Raw genomic sequence first — 21,126 nt, forward strand, 5'->3', positions numbered from 1 at the left:
CTATTCTGGGATTTTTTTTCCACATGAAGTTGAGTATTTTTTTTCAAAGTCTGTAAAGAATTGTGTTGGAATTTTAATGATGATTGCATTGAATATGTAATCATTGGTAAGATGAACAGTTTTAACTATGTTAATTCTACCAATCCATGAACATGGGAGTTCTTTCCATCCTCTGATATATTCTTTCAATTTCTTTCTTCAAAGACTCGAAGATTTTGTTGTACAGGTCTTTAACTTGCTTGTTTAGAGTTACTCTAAGATATTTTTGTATTATTTTTGGCTATTGTGAATGGGGTTGTTTCCCTGATTTCTTTCTCAGCCCATTTGTTATTTATGTATAGGAGGGCTACTGATTTTTTTGAGTTAGTTTTGTACTCTGTTACTTAACTGAAGGTGTTTAGCTGCTGTAGCAGTTCCCTCCTAGAATTTTTGGAGTCAATATACTATCATGTAATCATGCAAATAATGATATTTTGATGTCTTCCTTTCCAATTTGTATCCCCTTGATCTACTTTAGTTGTCATATTGCTCCAGCTACAGTGTTGTCTGTTGTTATATCCCCTGCTTTCTTTCAGATTTTGTTAACTGAGAAATTTTCCCTCTGTCTTTTAGTTAGTTTGGATAAAGGTTTGTCTATCTTGTTGATTTTCTCAAAGAACCAACTCTTTCTTTCACTGATTCTTTGCATTGTTCTCTTTGTTTCTATTTTATTGATTTCAGCCCTCAGTTTGATTGTTTACTCCTCTTGGGTGTTTTGTTTCTTTTTGTTCTAGAGCCTTCAGGTGTGCTGTTAAGTTGCTAGTATGAAATCAATGAAATTTCTTTATGAAGGCACTTAGTACCATGAACTTTCCTCTCTAGCACTGCTTTTATCACGTCCCATAAGTTTGGGTATGCTGTGCCTTCATTTTCATTGAGTTCTAGGAAGTCTTCAATTTTTTACTTTATTTCTGCCTTTACCCAATTGTCATTCAGTATAGAGTTACTCAGTTTTCATGAGTTTGTAGGCTTTCTATTATTTCTTTTGTTGTTGGAATCCAGCTTTATTCTGTGGTGGTCTGTTCGGTTGTAGGTGGTTATTTCAATTTTCTTGTATCTGTTGAGACTTGCTTTGTGACCAAGTATGCAGTCAATTTTGGAGAAAGTTCCATGAAGTGCCAAGAAAAAGGTATACTCTTTTGTGTTTAGGTCTATTTGGTTTATAACATGTTACCTCTATTATTTCTCTGTCTGAATGACTTGTCCTTTGTTGAGAATTTGGTATTGAAGTCTCCCAATATCTGCTGATGGCCGTGTCAGAGGAGCAGCAGATGGCAGTTGAGTTCTGGGGTGTCAGTCCACCAGGAGACAAATCCCTGATGGGTAAATCTTGGATAGGCAAGGCCCTGAGCCCACAGAGCCCAGAGTGTCTTTTGCTTCAGCTGTACCTTCCACATGTTTGCTGCTGCCATCTTCCTCTGGTATCTGACATGGTGTGAAGGGGTGTGGGGAGATCCCCACTGCCTGTAATGTAGTGTGTTTGTCTCTCTCATGGAAATAACTTAAGCGGTAAAGTCTAATTGATAATAAGAATGTTAGTTTAAATAGAGTTTTGATGATTAAAAATATAAACAAGGAAGTGTCACATGGCTGGAACACATGAGTTTCTATTGAGGAGCAGTATAGACTGTGGCTTCGGTTGATGATTAAGAAAAACAGTCGAGTCCTAGTAGCCCAGCTAGCTTAAATTCTTTTAACCTTGATGCTGGGAGATGTGTTCACAGGTTTTGGGGTAAATTAGAGCTGAAACAAGGCTTTGAAAATAACTTAAAGTTAGATGAAGATGTATCTGTTAAATAGTGAGGTGAAAAACCTAAGAAGACAAGCTAAAGTTTTAGGAAGTCACATAGTTGAGTGAGGAACTTGTTAAGGTCAGGAAACAAGAACAAAGCAGCCCAATTATTGTTAGCTGATATGTCTTTCTTGCTAGGATTGGTTGATGACCAAAGGTGATGGTTAACTCCTTATACCATTTTTGCCCTCAATCTCTTGAAGTGTGTGTGTATATATATATATATATATATATATATATATATATATATATTTGAAATATATATATATATATACATATACATACATACATACATACATACATATAAAGAAAGAAAAGAAAAAGAAAAGAAAAACATTGATGAGTGCGTGTAAACCCTATAAGGAAACACCTCCACCTCAGCAAAAGTTCTTTTGTTCTGAGCCAGCAAAAGAAAATCTTCACCCAAAACTTTAAAGAAAGAGATTTATTTGGGAAGGAGGCGTTCAGTTGGTCAAGGGCAGAGTTGGCTCTGGTTTCAGGGCCAACCTGTTTATTTTTTCTCTTTGGCTCTAGTTTTGTGATCAGGGCATATTTCACTGGCTCTGGTTCCAGGGCCAAAGAGTTTCTTCAGCTCCGGTTTCAAAGTCAGGGTGTGTTTCTTAGTTTCTGGGTTCATGGCTAAAATGTTTCTTTCACTGGCTTTCACATGCAGAGTGTGATTCTTTCACTGACTAGATTTAATGTTCAGGGATTGGTTGGTTTCTTTGGCTGGCTCTTTCACCCTACAGGCATGGATGTATGTGGGTTCTTGGGATAACTTATTTTCTGCCTGTAATAGGTAAAATATTTAATCATTTAAAGAATACGGAAAACATGCTGGAGGTTGGATCGCTAGTCAACCCCAATTAAATGAAAACAAACATTTATATACAGTATTTGGGAATTTAGGCGTCATTCTTTCCAAACTGCTTCCTGCTGGTTGGGGATACTATAATACCATGGGAATCCAAAGAAGACTCAGAAATCCTGGCTGTAGTTTGCAAGACTTCCTTGTCTCCACTGTTTTGAATGTTGGATCACCTGAGCTATTGCTTCAGAGGGTTTTGCTTAAGCAAACCATTTTGGTCTGGAAGGAATCCATGACTTTTTATTTTCTGTGGAAATGAAAATAGAAATTCTTTTCCCCAATAACCTGTCCTTAGACTTAAAATTTGAAGTCAAAGTACTTTTAAAATATATAAATTGGATTAATTTAGTAGCATTGGTAATCAAGTGTATTTTAGCAGTTGCTGTTCCTTCCTTAGTAATTGAGCAATTCAAAGACAACACAATAGCATACAGTATCCAGACTCTGTGTACTTTCCATCTTGAGGTGACTTTTATTACTCTATTTCTTTTACTTCTATTTTTCATTTTTTTGAGATAGGGTTTCTCTATGTAACTTTTGCCTGTCCTAGAATTCACTCTGTACACCAGGTTTGCTTTGAAATCACCAGAGATTTGCCTTGCTTCTGCCCCCAAAGTGCTGGGATTAAAGGCGTGTGCCACCACTGCCCATTCATTTTGTTTTTTAACCAAATATCCTTTGTATTTCCTCTCCCAAGCCTATGTATATTTTTAAACACACTGTAAAAACCTTTTAGGTTTTACTTCATCTGAATCTGTCTTTACTGTATGGCTCTACCTTTTTTTTTTTGTAACCAGAAGTCTTGTATGTGCTAAACAGCATTGCTAAAATTAAAGTGTCGGCTGTTTAGCCACTTTTTCTCAATATGGCGGGGGTATGTTTACCGACATGCTGCCTTGGAGATGTGGTCACTGCCACTGCCAGCTGCTGTACACACCATTCAATTGTTAGCAGGACCTCTTAAAAGAGCCCTGCAGTGTTTTTGGGTTTTTTGGTTTTTTGTTTTTTGTTGTTGTTGTTTTGTTTTTTTCTGCTTATGTCAAGTCAGGAAATCTCCCTTAAACGAGCCTCATAAGTCTCTGCTTAGTCTCTAGGACAACAGAGCTCACCCAAGAAAAATGCTGCTTGTCTCTGGCCTTTTGTTTCTAAAATCTCATTTTAAGCTTTTGTCAAGTTTTAAGTGGAAGTTCTTAATACCCACTTGTAGGCATCATTTTGTTATGAGCAGTTTCCTGCCATCACTGGTCCCAGGAGACCACATTCCAATTTACTTTATGAGACAACAATCATACTGGTTTGTTAAAATGCACTTAGGTGTGCAAAAAAATAATAATATTATAAAAGATAGAAAATTGTAGGCCAATATCTCTTATGAACATTGATGAATATTTTTTTTGCAATAAAACATTCATGAAATGAACACAGCAATGTCCAAAAAACTATAAACTATTGACTAGCTGATATTCATTCAGGTGTGCAATGTTGGTTTAAAATCTGAATGTCCAGTTCTACCAAATAATGAAACAGGAAGAGTGGGAGAGGAGAGAGGGAGGAGAGGGAAAGTAGGGAGAGAGGAACAGAAAAGCATTTATGACAAAAAAAAAAAAAAAAAAAAAAAAAAAAAGTGCAATTCTACCAGAAAACAACTATGGCTTTCTTTGGTCTTGTTTAGCTCTGGCAAAGACTGAAACAATTCTTTGGTGCCATACCTTATAGAAAGGATATGTGATGGCACATAGATACAATAAAGACCGAGAAAGGACGTGATGGTACACAGATATGGCTAAACAGAGAAAAACTCTAGTATGGGGTCAGGATAACTGCACCACTTGTTACATAGCCATTAACTGATGTTCACATTCTTTTCATTCGAATCTTTTATTTCTTTATTAATATGATGTGTGCTGTCATGCTGGGTTTCATTATGGCATTAACTGACACAATTTGTATTGATTCTCTTTCCCTCTCTTTCCCTCTCTTCCCCCCCCCCCCCAACCCACAGCCCTGGTGCCCCGTGAGCCCTGGTGTCTTTCTTTCTGCTTCCATGTCCCACCTATCCCTTGTCCGCCCCCACACACACATACTCTTTTGGTCTCCTATCTAATGTCCTAGCCCATATCCACTTCATATCCACTTTGGCATACATAGAAACACTAAAAGTTAGGATCTGCCTATGAGAGATAACATACAGAGAGTTGTATATTTTCATAACAAACCGAAGAAGTAATCCCATGAGTTACCTGAAATTGTATATATACACGTATACATATATTTGAACATAACATATATATGCACATATTATAGAAAAGAAAACTAACATGTCTCAGGACAAGTAGTGATGATGACATTTGGAAATCCTAGAATGAACTGACTCTGTGCCTTTGATTTTTTTTTTTTTTCTGCCATGAGCTCACAAACAAAATCATCATGTACCTAGATTATATAAGGCAGGCACTCAAGCAAGCACCTGCCTAGCTCCATCATTTTTTTTTTATTTTAAAAATGTTTATTGAAGTATTATAAACAATGAACAGTAATGGTATTGTAAACTAGCACAAAGTAAAACAGCTTACTAAATATTGTCCATTCATAACAACCTGTGGGGTGAATGCCACTCAACTAGGTCCCAAGATGAATTTCTCATGACTAGTTAAGAGTTAAATCAAGACAACAGTTTGGATACAGAATTCAAAAGTTAATAGTTGTAATGCAATAATGTCATTAATGGCCATTTTCTACACTGGGTGTTTCAAGGTTCTTAGTGTCTTTTTTTTTTTTTTTTTTGTATTTTTATTTTATTTTAAAACAATCTTTTCTCATTTTACATGCCAATCCCAGTTCCCACTCCCTCCCCTCCTTCTTCTCCCCCCACCTTCCACCCACCCCACCACATTCACTCCACAGAGAGGATAAGGATTCCCATGGGGAGTTAACAAAGTCTGGCACATCACTTTGAGGCAGGACAAGGCCCTGCCTCCTGTATCTAGGCTGAGATAGGTATCCCTCCAACGAGAATGGGCTCCAAAAAAACATTTCAATCACTAGGGCCAAATCCTGGTTGCACTGCCCGTGGCCCCACAGACTTCCCAGGCCACATTACTGTCACACACATTCAGAAGGGCTAATTTGGTCCTATGAGGGTTCCTGCACTGTTAGAGTCAGTGAGCTATCATTAGCTCAGGTCTAGTGCCATCATTCTTAACTTATGATACTTTAGAGGGATAATTGGCATCACAAACTTCCCCAGAGCCTAGTGGCCTAGTGTATGAGATTAAATAGAGCACTTCTCATAGACAGAGAGCAAACAAAGCCTCCTTTGTGGTCTTACCCAAAGATGGCATTTGCACTGACGCCCACACATAAGATAAGTGTGGACATGGGTGTCGCCACTTACACAAGAGATGGTATATTTTAAATTATACTCATGCTATGTGCAAATTCAGCCTATCTGCACCATTAATTGGAATCACAAATGCGGCCTTTACATAAATCTGCCTGAAATTCCTTTAAAAAATTTAAGGAAAATACACAGAATAAAACCTCATGTTCATTCCAAAAAACAGTAGATACCCATCAATATTTAGTAATAAAATCTGGTTAGTCTCAGAATGGGAAGCTTTGGGGGACTACCCATGCTATTGACAAAGCTTATAATAAAAATAAGACCATGTGCTAACTTTCCTCCATGTATTTCCTCAAGACCAACAGTGTAGCATTTTCCCAGGGCCGTGCACCACAATGCCGTATTCATGAAATTCGTCTCCCATGATATCTGCCCATAAGCCATGTTTTAAATACACAGAGAAGAAAGCATCTCATGAATCTCATTAACAGTAATGTCAACTTTGTGCCTAACACATGTCTGTGTCTTTTTTCACGTTGTATTTTAAATTTTCACAGCTTTGTAGGGCAGGTACAGTTGGTCCTCTCTATCCATGGTTTCTGCACTCGTGAATTCTGTTGACCACAAATCAAAAATTATTTTTAAGAAATTGTGTCTCAGTGCCTCGGAAGATGGCTAAGTGGTTAAGAGCACTGGCTGCTCTTGAAGAGGACCTGGTTTTGATTCACTGTACCTGCGTAGCAGCTCACAACCATTTTGTCTAGTTTGAGGAGATCCAATGCCTTCTTCTGGCTTCTACAGGTGCTCTATACATGATACGTTTACATTTATGAATATATATGAACATGCACGTCTATAAAAATAAATATTTAAAGACTTGTGCCTATACTAAGCATATAGAAAAGTTTTTTGTCATGTTTATTACATTACAGAGTAACACGTAAGCATGCAGTATATATTTACATATCATTTACATATCATTATATGTATCATATGGATTAAGTGCTATAAGTAAGTAACATGATTTCTAGCAAAAAGCAATGTGGATGCAGAAAGTCCTGGATATCAATGCCCAGAATCTGAGCCTTTGGCAAAGAGGCTCCAAGTCCCACCACCGAGTTTGGACCTCAGTTTTGCTACAGGATTTCTTTTGTTTAAATTAACATCTATTTATTTCACTCAAGTCTAGGAGTATTTAATCCAGATTTAAGACATTTATGGCACAAAGGAGAAGAAAAATGTGCAATATTCTAAGTGCTTTGCAAAGAACAAGTTCACAGATGTTATACAAATATAACGAGAAAGAAACATCTTAAATGCAGTAAAATAGGAAACAACCATGAAAAAAATACTATGCAAATTCTATCTCAAGGAGTAGGTTTTAAATCCAATAAAAAAAGTGTTTGGCTACTCCCATAACATTTGTGCCACTGTTACACTAGTGTGATACTGTGGTACTGATGATTTCTGTGTCCTCTGGTAGCATGCAATGTACCTTACAGCACGCAGTAATCAGTAGGGAGCGAAAATTCTAGCACTGTTCTTTTTTTTTTTTTTTTTTTTTTTTTTTTTTTTTTTTTCCCCGAGACATGGTTTCTCTGTAGGTTTGGAGCCTGTCCTGGAACTCTCTGTAAACCAGGCTGACCTCAAAGTCACAGAGGTCCACCTGCCTCTGCCTCCCAAGTGCTGGGATCAAAGACGAGCGCCACCACCTTTCTTAAAGATACTACTTACTTATGTCATCCAACAGGAAGACATTGAGCTGGATGACATAAATAAATGTTGTCTTTAAATAGGTTTGTGGGGGTAACCAATAGCCTTAATAATAGCTTGTGATGTTTGAGGGCATCTACGGGACCACTTTGGCCAATGACTCAACAATATGTAACCCATTACTGGCACAGGGTGTTTACTTGGTGACATAAAGTGTGTCTAGTTGGGACATTGTCTCCCTCATTACACAGTTTCTCCATTTAACTTTCACACACACACACACACACACACACACACAAACACGCACGCACACGCACACACGCACACACACACTTCTCAGTAGTAGGCTTCCACACGGCTTTTCAGCGGCTTTTCAATCAGCCTTCTGTGCCAGTTGTCCTTCCTCTACCACATCCTCACACCCACCTCCAGTAGATGGTAATTAACACACAGAGAGACACACAATTAGAAAGTGTGCAGAGAGTGACAGACTTTGGAGCACTCAATCCTAAATGAGATGTTTCCATCAATATCCTTCTGCCTCAAGGTTCAGAGGTCTATGAGAAAGAGGAAGTAGAAAGATTTTAAGAGCCAGAGGTGTAAGTGACCCAAAGGAAACTTTTTCAGACACATCACAACTGATGCACTTATGAACTCCCAGAGACTGTGATAGCACACACGAGACCTGTACAAGTTCAAATCAGAAAAAGACATAAAGTTGGGTGAGTAGGGAGGTATAGAGGGTCTGGGAGGTGTTGGGGAGAAGAAATAATATGATCAAAATAACTGTAGAATTTTAAATAAAATACATTAAAATATACAACACAGTAGAATAGGAATGACTGTAAAAATGTGTAGAGTTAACATGCAAAATTTGCCACTTCATTGCTTTATTTGAGGGGCTTGAGCAATCACAGCTTTGGAATTCACAGGGGGCCCTGAAATCCTTCCTTGAAAATACTGCTGGATGACTGCAGTATGATCTTTCCAGCTTTACAGGAAACAAACTCATTGGTTCATTCAATGTGATAGTAGAAGAGGAGGAAAGCCAACCTCAGGATCTCAAGAGAGTCTGATTGAGAAGCCCATACTCTTACCACAGCAGGTCTCCATCAGTAGGGGTCAGTGTGAAGTTCTCTTCCAGGACTCCATAGAGTGAAAAATCTAACAAGACTTCACAGAAGGAGGATAAACTCGGGCATCTTTGGAGTTCATAGAGTTGGACTGAGATACAAATCCAGGGTTTTGTAGAAACTTTGGGAACAGTTGATGGGAATACCACTGAAATTGTGTTCACAAGCCATATATGTCCATCTTATGAAGCTATGCAGACATGCACATGCTTCTATTCTATAAGGAAGCCCATGGAAGCAAGTGTGCCTGGCTTTGGGTTAGCCCTCCAATGGGGTCCATTCTCTTGCTTTATAGTTTCCAAAAGTAGAGAAACAATTACTGGATGTGAAGAGACAAAGAAGTGATCAGAGAGAAAAACAGATAATAAAGGGAGGAAAGCTTGAGGGGATGGATGTGATGATGTACAGATTAAGATACATGGAATATATAGATTATATATTGTATTCTGGGAGAAGTCGCTTGCACGAGAAACCAATGACCAGCAAGTTTCGGCTCCAAGGATCCACACCCAGGCTGTTCTCCATGACCTGACCGGAACCAAGAAAGAGCAAGCCTCTCCTGGACCCCAGACCAAATACCACACCCTCACCTACACACCTGTGACCACACCCAAACGGAGTGGTCAGTGCCAGAGGGGCAGCTGGGTGGATCTCTCACCACAGGTATGTTAGTGGGAAATGACATGGCACAATACTAACACCAGCCATGAAGGAAAACTGCTCTGCAGACTTTTGAGGGTTAGGAGAGATGCAAGATTGCTTCAGCCCAAAATGTAATGGCATAGCTCTAGGATTAATTCCACTTTCAGGTAACTCGGGGAACCACAAGACGCTTCACAACAGCAACCTTGACACAGAAAATCTGGAAAAGTCAAGTGTTACAGGCTTAAGAAGCACTGTATCTGCTGAAGGTGGGGGAGGATGTTGGCCACTGATCAATTCCTCTTCCCAGGCTGGCATCACCCAGAAAAATGAAACACTGGTCAGAAGTTAGGAAATCAGATGGATCGGAGATGTGCACTTGTATTTCTAGAGGGTGCAGCCAGGGCACGAAGGCACATGGGCCTAATAAATGATGTTTGCATCTGTTACAGCTGTATTACCGAAGTTCCTTAAACTAGGTCAATTATACACAAGTGTGGTGTTGTTCAAAGTTTTGGAGACTGGGAAACCCCATATGAAAGTGCCAGAAGATTTACTAGCAAGTTAAGGATTTATTCCTCATAGATGGTCTTTACATGGCAGAAAGGCCAAAAGTGAGAAACAAGCTTCCTGGGCTTCAGGCTTTGTAAGAATGCTGTCCAGGTTTCATCTCTGTCACTAAAAGAAACAGCAGAGAAAGGTGTTCATTTCAGCTTGCAATTGCAGGGTATCGTCCCTCAGTTTGGAGACTTTAATACAGGAACTTCAAACAGCACATCACACCTATAGTCAAGAACACGGAAACGAATGTGTTTGTGCCCCCTTGCTCACTGGCTTGTGCTCAATTAGATATCTCTACTCTTACACAGCTCCCCTTCCTGGGGAATGGTGTTGCCAACAGTGGGCTGAGTCTTCCCACATCAGTCAACTTAAGAGAGCTACCCACAAAAGTGGTCATAAAACAATCCAGCACACTCATTGAAACTCTCTTTGCAGGCAATTTTAGGTTGTATGGAGCTGACAAAGCGAACCAACACAGACACTAATCGTGTTTGCCAGAGCTCTCCTCTCATTACCTGCTTACCTCCTGTGATGGCTAATCTTGGGAAATTGACTGGATTTAGAGTTCCCTTGAAGATTGGGAAGGAACTTTTCTGGTAGTATCTATGAAGACATTTCTACAGATGGTTAACTGAGCTGGGACAAACCACTCTGAACGTGGTTACCACCAATTCATGGGTTATGATTTCAGCAAGAATCAAAGGGAATAAAGCAGAAAGCCAGCTAAATCCTTGCTTTTCTCCCTCGGCTTTGTACCAGGATGTAAGCAAGTCCTCCATATCCTCTGAAACAATGGGACAAATAAGCATTCGTTTCCTTATGTGGTTTCTCTGAAGTATTTTACTCACAGCATTGAGAAAGCAACTAACTCACCCTCCCATGCCCAATCTCCTAGGACTACCACACGGGGTGAGGTTACGATCTCAATATATAAACTTGGGGCAAGAGGAATGCAACTCTGTGATCTGAATACAGATCCTGTGGCAACCAAGTTGAGAACCTCCATATAAAGTCTCCAAGCTGGGAGTGCTGTGTGTGGGCGCGCATGCATAGTGGGAAGGCTGGAGTTAAGTCTAGGCTCACCTGGGACAGAATCTTGGAGGAAATTGAGAGAGGGGAAGGTAAAGGTTTGGTACAGGAAGGAAAACTCACCGTGGGCCTCATATATGACCAGGTCTGGGTGTTCCTGAGGACTTCCTTAGATACACACAGCCCAGCATCTCCAAAATATCTTTCTCTGACATTTAAGCAACTTATTTTAAATGATGTTACTATGATCTAATTCCAGAATTAGAGTAGAAGAAAACTCATATTCACTAATAGTCACCCCTAGCCTCACTCACATCCATCTCTATCTTTGACTCTGGCTCATCTGTTTTCTGTCTCGATGCTCAGTGAATTTGCCCTCTCTATAGATAATGCCAAAGGAAGGAAACATGAGTACACACACACACACACACACACTTGCACACATGCATACACACAGTGCTCTGAGTCTGTATTTTTCTTTTACATGTCTTTAGGGTTCATTCCTGCTGTAATGTGTATCTATTTATTATTTTTTATTGTCAAGTAATAGTCCATTGTATAAGTATACCACATCTTGCTTTACTACTCAACAACCGATGTACCTAAAGTTGTTTCCTTTTTTGTTTGTTTTATGATCAATTGTGATGAAAATGTTCATGTACAAGTTTTTGGGTAGACATATTAAGTTATCTTGGCATATTAAACTCCTAGATACTAAAATGTCTAGGAGTTGAATTTCTGGACCTTATTGTGGCTATGCGGTAACTTTTTGAAAAGTTGTCAAACTGTTATCCAGAGTGGCTGTTCCATTTTACATTCCAAACAAGGCATGGGGTCTCTACCTCCTCCACATGCTTGTTAACTTAAACAAACAAAAGATCAAAGTACTGTAGTTTCTTATAGAGACATGAAGTACATTTTCATTTCTCTAATCAGCTGATGTACCCTCCATGTACTCATGGACCACTTGTGTGTCTTTAGATAAGTGTCTATTTAATCCCTTTTCCCAATTTTAATTGTGTTATTTGAATTCTAGGCTCTTATCAGATATTTACAGACTTTTCTTTCTTTCACATACATTTTCTTTTCACTTTTTTGATGACATCATTTTGCTACAGTAGTATTGGAGGACCATTATATAGAAAGCAAATTTCTTTCTGGTCAAGAGAATGGAATCTCTCCTGCTTTGTAGAGGCCTAATATTCCAGCAACTCAAAACAAAATGTTACTATAACTGGGCTGGTCTACAGCCTGGCTAAGGGCCCCCTCCCTCGGAAGGCAGATTCACCTGAAGTCATAAAGATGAGATAAATAATTAGCCTCTAATGAGATAATGTACAATAATGTACTTTCCCCTCCCAGGAACACTGTCCTGGTGCTGGCTCTTTCAGAGCCATAGCCACACAGCCTCACTAATTCTCTCTGCTCCTTTGAGCTACTCAAAAAATGTCATTTTCCATTTTCTTCATTTTATCCCTTTCCTAAGATTGCCTTCCCTAATACTTAGGGAAGTATTTGTCAAAGATGGTCCTCCTCATCGGGCGGCTGCTTATGTGCCACACAGCGGACCTCCACGCTGGCTTTGCTTTTTTCTCTTTCTTCTCCCTTCTCTTGGCAGCTGCTGAGGCCCACGAATTTTCCTTTCAAACTCCAGCAAAATGTCCTCAAGCTTTCTTTTGAGTCCATTCTCAACTTTTTTTTCCTTAACAAGACTAAAAACCCTGGCAGACCTCAGCTCCACAGATAACATCATAGTATAGCATGATGGCACCCCAGTTGGTATGACCTTGACCCTGTTTCCACTAGAAAATTTGCTGCATGTATTTTAAATTTTGACTATAAAGTCCAATTTGACTATTTCCTTTGGGCACATGTTTCTGATGTCATGTATAAGAATTCAAGATCATTATGACTTTTTTTTTAATCTGAGAAGATTATATTGTTAAATTATACTGAAGTCTGGTCATTTTGACCTTTTTATCTACAAAGTGAGCTGAGTGCAAATTCATTATTTCATATGTGGGTAGCCAGGGGTTTGAGCACCATTCCCCCAAGAAGTTTATATCTTCTCATCAAGTAACATTGATTCTGTTTTTTGCAGGGTCTTAGCCCAACCACAGAAGGCTGAGCTAGGTTCAGAGAAGAAGTGCACCACTTACCCATTCCCCAGCCTCCCACGATCTTGGAGACAATAAGATGCAGAGGGGAGTCTAGTCAAGCAGGACTAGCTCCCATAGCAAGCATCTTTTAAAGCAAAATATCACAGGGCAGGAAAACAACCAGCCAATGGTTTTAAAGGTCAACCTACCATGCACCTAGGCACCCTATGCTTTACCCAGTAAATACAAGCCATTCATTCAGTGACCTCATCTGGTTCAATCTTGGCAACCAATCACCCATTTTTGTAAGCATCTTAGGACTTGTCCTCCTGACTTCCCCTCAGCGCCATCTTTGACTGGCTTGTGTGCCCTTCATTTCTGAAAATCAATTGAGCATAAATGTGAAGATTTGTATGTGGCCTCGATCTTTATGCCAGTACTAAACAGTCACAATCACCCTAGCTTTGCCACGTTTTACAAGTCCCCCAGTTTGTATTGTCTCTTAAGACTGTTTCAACTTTTTAGATTTCCATGCCTTCTATACAAATTTTAGAATTAGTTTATCTGTTTCTTCCAAATGGGTTGAGAGTTTGTTACGGATGATATTAAGATCTTGGTTAGTTGGGAGCTGGGAGTGTTGTTTAATATGGGGAACATTGCTGTCCTACCAATGTTAAGCCATTCCATTCCTGCACATCATGTTTTCCTATTAAGATTTTCTTGAATTGGTTTAAGTGTTACAGAAGTTTTCAATGTATATGTTGTATATCTCTTTTGCTCAACTACTTGTTTTTCTTTTTAATGCTGTTAAGGGGAGATGTTTAGGTTCATACCCACAATGTTTACTGCTAATGTATAGTGACATAATTGACTTTGTGTGTTTATCTTATATCCAGAATGTCCTCTGAATTCATTTCTAGTGTTTTTAACAGTTTTGAGCGGACTCCTCAGTTTTTTAATGTAGCATCCCTTTAACAAATACATATAATACAATGTATTGTGATTTCTATTCACATCATTACCCTCTCATAGACCCTCCCACATCTGCTGAACGCCTTTCTCCCATCTAGTCACTCCCATTTTATGACTTTTTGTTGTTAATGTATAAGTTCATGACTTGTGCAAAAAGAAATCTTTCCAACTCTCCCTTTCCATCTGGATCCCCTTTGTCTCTCTTTATTGCCTACTTTCTGCCTATGAATCTTCACTATGATGTTGAGGAGAAACAAGTGCAGACATCCTGACACTGTTCCTCATTTTACGGGGGGAGGGGGGAAGCACTCAGCATTTCACCCCACGATGATAGGGTGAGTTTCCTGGGGATGTTGTCTTTCAAGTCTCATGGTTGATTTTTTTTTTTATGTAGATTTCCCAACCACTTGGTTGCATTTTCTACCCTTCACATACATGAAGAGCTGTTTGTGTCACTGCAGTTCCAGGGGACAACTGGGAACATTCTGGTTACTCAACTGGGTACAGAGTGAATACATCCTGTCTGTAGAGTATAATTAAGCCAAAACAATGATGTCTAGCATTTACTAGACTAACAAGCTAACTAACGTGTTTTCTTTGATACCTCCTTGTGTAGCTGAAATGATTTAGATCACATATCAGGAAACAGACTTGTGTTTGAGAACATTATTTTGCCTGCATCAGCATTAAGTTTCCCCTCTATATCATGTGGGAAAATTGCATCTGCTTTTGCTATCTAACCAGACATGTGCATACTGAATCAGAACACATTTGAAAATCTAAATCTTTAAGATGCTGTGAACATTTGAAGACGGTGATATTCGTGCTGAAGATCTACCAGGCAGCAGATACAGAGGCCATTTTGCCATCTTTACCCTGGCCAGATTAACTGTGGCTGTTCATTGAGTTCTGACTTCGTATTTTGATGCAAGTCCACAGGCTCATTGTGTCCATGAATGGCAAAATAGCATCTTGTAAGAAACACATCTTAGGAGAGTAACACTCTGGGGCAGAGGGGAGCACAGTAAGGCAATAGATACTAGTTGGAGGAGATGGAGATATGAGGGCCTACAGGTTATTTGCCTTCATCACTACAGCCCAGAGAGCCTGTGGTCCATCTATCTCAGCACTGGGGACAGCATGTTCCAATAAAACTTGTGTTATAGATGCAGGCAGATCTCTGTGAGTTTGAGGCCAGCCTGGACTACAGAGCTAGTTCCAGGACAGGCTCCAAAGCAATACAGAGAAACCCTGTCTCAAACAAACAAAAAACTTGTGTTATAACAAAAGCATTTCTTGTCACATAGGGTGATGTCAGGGTCCATAAAAATATCTTCACTTCATTTTGGCTTAAGGTCAGAGAGTTCAAAACTATCCTTACTCTTCCAAGGTTAAAGTCATAAGACCTAAAAGTCTAAGGCATGGCTACCATAGGATGTTTGGTCTTAGGTGTGGATGTCTTACCTAAATAATTTGAGACTTGATCTAAGGTGTGGTTACTATTAACCCTCAAGGCCAGATAATGAGAGATTTAGTCTAAGGTGTGGTTACTAAATGTTTGGAGAATTAAGGAAGAAAGTCTGTTTGTTCCTTGTGGTTGGGGCTTATTAGAATTTTGAAGAATAAACTCTGGGCATTCAGTATTCACTGGATTGCCGTCCTGAGTCTATTCTGTGTCTCTATCTTTTCCTTAATAACTTCATCTACTGTTTCTCAAGCCACACTCCCCCTCTCAGGTATGAACCAGGTAAGCTGGCTGGATCCGACGGAAGCCCCCAAAGTTGGGCTACTACAGGGTGACACTGAGGAATCGTTTGCCCGTTACCCCCAGCAGGGAGCATCACACCACTGCACAGACTGCCAAGAGATTGGACTGCAAGAACTTCAAGTTCATCAACTTTCTTACACTCAGTATTTACTGGAATTAAAAACCATTTTGAGGGGGTGATTATCCATGATGGGACCCAAATGTAGCATTCTCTACTAAGTGATTAAATGATGAAATGATAAACTCAAGTTATAACTAAAGAAATATTTTAAAGAGGAAATTTGGAAGTTATTGGGGCATGTCACCATGATTACAACACTCACAGCTGCCTCATTTAAAACAATGGAGCCAGAAGACTTTTAAAATCAGTGACCAAAAGCGAAGTGTCTGCAGATCTTGGCACAGTAACAGCCCAAAGTTTCAGAGAACAGAAAGGCTTGCTTCTCCTGAGTGGCTGTTATTGGCTACATGAAGAGGGAGCCAGTAATGCCCCCTGCATGATGAAATGCTATTGTCACCCAGGACCTCACAGGATATAATCTGAAGAAAAGCATAGTGTGTTGATGAGTAGATCACAGAGTAGGAGCAAACTTCCAAACTCATTCTATTTTGAAGATCTGACTTAGTGGGATAATTTCTCACCCAAAGAAATGCCTTGGCCTGCCCCTGGACATAGACAGGGGGACTGGCTCCCAAGATAATGGTTAGGAAGACACACCAGAAGCATAGCCAATGTGTGTGGCCTGAGAAATGAAAAGGCACGTAGGTGGCAGAGATGACGTATTTGTGAAGAATGGGGGAAGTGAGAGCTGCAGGGTTCATTTCTGAGGAATGTGTTCAGTAGAAGTGCACAGAAGCACAGGTGGCTGCATACTTTGAGCAACAAGTTGGCACTGACTAAATAGCCTCATTCACTGCGTGATGCTAGCATTTCTTCTTCCCACATCCTTCCATAGTGTTGAGTTGTCTAGACCTTGTCTTCCTTGTCTTCTGAGGAACATGGTGGTGGTGCTTTAAGGAAGGAAACATGTCACCTTCACCTCCTAGAGGGCCAGGGTATTCAGGAGCAGTGTGTAAGGAATAGGTGAGAGAGCTTGTGGTCACCAGCAGCAAAGTGAGAAAGGAAAGTGTGTGAAGGAGGCATACCTGTGACAGGGACCAAGGCTGATGGAAGAAGCCAGGCCTGATGGGAAAATCCTGTGTGAAAGATGGAGCTGGTGATGGGAGATAAGAGGAGGGTCCAAGACTCTAGGGAAACCAGCTGGGTAAGACCTGTCTCAATAAGGAAGAAATTGGTGGGAAGACAATACTCAGGTTAGGGGAGACCGTACAAGTATTCTTTATTCTTTATCATCATCCAAGCAAAGAAGATAGAGAAGTGACTCACAATAAGGCCTGGAAGCTGGGGAAATCCATGCCAGTTATTTCATAACTCGGTGGATGCAAAGATATTGCTGTAACTTCTGAGGTGGCAAAAACTGAATGTGACCCCTACTTCTGTAACCTTGAGCTAGATCATCCTAGGAAGAATAGAACTCGCTGAGCCTTGTCTCTTCACCTGATCCTGCTAGTGATAAAGTCCCATATTTCACCCCTGAGGGCATCATCAGGCACTCCACCACCATGGTCACTAACATCCAGAGAGCCCACACCAGAGAGACCCCTTAGTGACGGATTTAACAAGCATTTCTTCCTGAAGTCACCTCCAGTTGCCTGGAGCCCTTGGTCAGGCAAGATGAAGCCACCATCTACTCACCCTCAGCTACTCATCCTCAGCTCTGTGCTGCCCTAGACCTGCAGAGTAGCCATTCAAAGGCCAAGATGCAATGGGTTTCAGCACCACTGAGGGTCTTCCCTGTTTCTATGGAAACAGGTTTGGGAAACAAGGAAGTGGATGGATAGGAATAGGTCTCTTTGTAGAAAGAGACCCAGCAAGCTGTGTGTCTACATTCGGGAACCTCCTTAGAAAGGAGATTCTGAGTTAGACCCTAAGTCATCACCACTCCCTGGCTTTAGAGGGTTGCACAAATTGTCACTTGATTGGAAGGTGCTTTCTAAGTCAGGGTACGAGGGTCCTGTGTCTAGATCAGAAAACTGTCACTTAAAAATACATTTTCATGACAAAACGTGGCCCAGTTCACACTCGCAACTAAAATCTTTGGTGCTCACCTTACAGCTCCAGAATGACCATCTTCCTCCCCACTGCTCAGCACTTTCCTGGTCCCTCTCCACTCATTTCCTCCTCCTACCACTGCTAATCTTGAAGCCAGCCACACTTCCCAAGAGCCTCAGGCTCATGGGTGCTGCTTCTGCAGAGAAGACTCAGGCTGGTCCTTGCTGACCCCTCTCCCAGGTCATCTTCCTTGACCTTCCAGTCTTCCTCAATGTTAGAGCCTTCCTGTTCCCATGACCACAGCCTCTGTGCATGTCATTCACACATATATGTCTTTCCTTTCCTTATCTTACAGTCTTATGAGTGAGGAGGCATCTGGGGGCTTGGAGACATTCTATCCAGAGATTGTCTTACTCTTCTTTTAGTGTGTTGTACACACAGACACACACACACACACACACACACAGAGAGAGAGAGAGAGAGAGAGAGAGAGAGAGAGAGAGAGAGAGAGAGAGAGAGTTATGCATACATATTTGGTATTTGTTGTCTCTGCCATATGCCAAGTACTTTTCTGAGCTTTTTAATGTCATTCTTGTGTTAATCTTTACAATAAATTTATATGTCATATTGTTGCCCTCTCCCAAATTAAAACTATGAAACTCAAGTTGTAGTGAAATCAAGTATTTGGCTTCATGTCAAAAAAGCCAGTAAGTGTCCAAGTTGTGGCTGGCCAGATTCATCCATCTGCCTCAAGAGTTGTTTTAATGTTCAGAAAAAAATTTCAAATGGCTTTAAGCAAATTGTAGGCTCTCCATCAAGTAATGCCAAGTGTATGAGCTTATTTGCCATATGACTCTGGGCTTGAGCCTTGACTGCTCCTATCTACAAAATGGAGTTAGTACTGGAACTACAAGGCTTTCTTATGAACTAAACAACCAGCATTTGAATAGGTATTTGATAACCCTCCTGGTTAGGCCTGGGACTGAGGGGGAAGCCAGTGGACACCACACTCTATCTTGCTAATATCCATTAAAATTCTTATTCTTTCTCCTTTTTCTTCTCCCACTTTCTCTCTACCATACGCAATAAAATGATAAGTAATTATGGTAACGTTAATAATATTTTATTTTTCTCTCGAAACCTCTGCAATGTAGCCTGGAAGATAAACCTAGCCGAAGCTCGAAGGGACTGTTACATAGGTAGTGTTCTGGTCTGAGTTGTGGGGAATATTTCTTTAGGTGTTTCTTTCCTCGTTGACTTCCTTGTTGTGAAAAGCTGAACAACAAAATAGAGATCAAAATCTAAACTCTCCTTTCAGTTGGTTCTGTCTGAGGGAGAAACAACACAGCACCACCAGTACAACCCACTTTACCATTGCAGGCTCCCAGTAGCCACATCAAGAAGTATTTTTAGAAAGGTAACATTAGTATTTACAATACACATCACTCAACAAGACATATCCAAAACATAATGTCAACATGGGATGGGTATAAAAATTGTGATTGAAGTGCTTTACCTTTATGGAAAGTTCAGTGTGTATTCTATATATCCTCTAAATGCAGATGGGCCATATTTCAGGTGCTTAGTAGCCATTTGGGAAGAGTGTCTCCCACATCCAACTCTGAACCATGCAACTCTAGTCCTACATGTCTACACAGGGTGGCTCCCCATGAGTGTAGGTCCTGGCTGGAGAATTTGATGAATTCTAATGCAACTGGCTTTCTAAATGCCACATAGTGAGATGTTTGTTTATGAAAGGAACTTGGGCATATCAAGCCTCAATCTTTCTCAACAACGAACGAGAAGATGTGCCAACTTCATAGGTCTAAGAATTTAACCACTAAATTAAAGTCAGCTGTATGTTCAAGTAGTTCAAATCATTATTGCCATGCTTGCTTTGGACCACTACAGAGAAGATTAGCATGGCACCTGTGCAAAGATGACTTGAACAGTTCCATGTTTTTGGTATCTGATAGGAAAGGGGAAATCAGGTTTCTCCAGTGACGTGTCATGGAGTATATCAGCCACACTCCAGGGTAGTCCCTATACCTAGAAGGGGTTGGTCAACATAAAACTGACTCCATGTTTTGTTGTTTGTTTCTTTTCTCTTGTGAGACTTTTGTGGTTTTTAAATTTTTCTTTTCTGTTATTTGAGGGGGAAAAAAGAACAAAGTTAGAAGGTTAGGGTAGGGAGAGTCTAGGAGGAGATGAAGAGGAGGAAGAATATGATAAAATAAAATCTTAATTAATTAAAAATTATTGTTGCCCGTAGTAGTAGTACACGCTAAGCACCTTTAGTCTGAAAATATTAACTCCAAATGCTTCAAAAATCCAAAAGTTTTTTGAGTGCCAGTGCATTGGCTCAAGTCGGAAATTTGGCATCTGCCTCCTGTCACAAAACACAAGCATATTAAAAATACTGTACAAAACGACCTAAAATGAGTTCAGGTTTAGACATGCCCCCATCTTTAAGGTAGCTCCTTATAAGTATGCAAATGTTCCAAAATTTGAACTCCACAACCCCTCTCAACCTAAGTGTTTTTAGCAAAAAATAAAATCTTCAACCACTAATATAAGCACACACAATGGATCTCAGGCAGGAACTCATTCTTGATGATCACCTGGGCATACTGTGAAGGAGCTGGGGGAATATTTGAGATGACTCGGTGCCAGGTTTCAGCCCATGAATTAATGAGACCTAGAGAGTGGGATGGAGCAGATAAGCCATGCCACACCCACTGTTCACATACTGCTCTACAAGAACACATGCAGGCCTCAGCAATCTTAAAGTTTAAAGCATGATGCTGGTATATGACATGTGCTATAAGATATATGCAAAGCAGGCACCTCCACCATACATGACACACACCTAACACACAGATTCAGGCACAGCCTGGAGAGGTGGTGTTCGGTGTGCTAAAAACAAGAGATGCAGGAAGTAATAATAACTCAAAACCAGTGTGGGATAGTTTACAATGACGACCAGGAAGTCCTTGTTAAGAATGTCATCTATTATTAGACTGACACAGCTTCTGCAGGGACACAGGAAAAGCT

At 40.3% G+C, this 21,126-nt stretch overlaps 1 pseudogene; it reads left to right on the top strand.

Moving 5' to 3' along the window:
* The first annotated feature begins 19,940 nt into the window (after nt 1-19,940).
* LOC127236260 (uncharacterized) lies at nt 19,941-20,036 on the top strand (annotated as a pseudogene).
* The last annotated feature ends 1,090 nt before the right edge of the window (nt 20,037-21,126 follow it).

Source organism: Phodopus roborovskii, unplaced genomic scaffold, assembly GCF_943737965.1.
Source record: "Phodopus roborovskii unplaced genomic scaffold, PHOROB, whole genome shotgun sequence".
NCBI classification, from domain to species: domain Eukaryota; kingdom Metazoa; phylum Chordata; class Mammalia; order Rodentia; family Cricetidae; genus Phodopus; species Phodopus roborovskii.